This window comes from Wasmannia auropunctata, unplaced genomic scaffold (assembly GCF_000956235.1).
Source record: "Wasmannia auropunctata unplaced genomic scaffold, wasmannia.A_1.0 LD336095.1, whole genome shotgun sequence".
NCBI lineage: Eukaryota > Metazoa > Arthropoda > Insecta > Hymenoptera > Formicidae > Wasmannia > Wasmannia auropunctata.
The window spans coordinates 276,925-277,497 of record NW_012026795.1 but is presented as its reverse complement, the minus strand read 5'-3'; positions in this window follow the sequence as shown (position 1 = coordinate 277,497).

Here is a 573-nt window from a genome sequence, read left to right as displayed (position 1 = left end):
GTATATAATGATCGCGGAAATTAAGGTATTTGTTTTATTATAAACTTGGATATCATTATGGATAAGGGTTTCTTTGCTTTTCCCCTTGAATAAAAGTTATTTTAAAGCGTAAAACCAAAGTATTGAAATAAGTCATATTATACGACAGTAGAAGCATGAAATAGGGTGGGTGGCGCCATCTAGCGTGTTTGGAAAAAACGTTCGGCGACGTAGTACTGGCGGCGGACGTTACACTACACTGGTCAGTGCATCGCGCGAAAATAATAAACATGGCGAGTGGATGACAGGCGTGCATAGAGTTAAAACGACCTGCTGTTGATGCGCGGTATAGCTCGTCGGTATCGGAACGGGTGGCAGGGATCGCCAGCAGGTTCAGGAGAGAGAGTAGCGGAACAATAACGAAATCGAACGAATTAAGTTTAAATTAATAAAATAAAATATATTCCGAAAATAAAATAAAATAAAAGTACATCGTATAACAATTCATCGCAAGATATAAAAGAAACCCGCAAACAATAAGTCGTAGAATAAAGATCCGGAGCAATATAACAAAAACCAACAAGATTCGCGAGA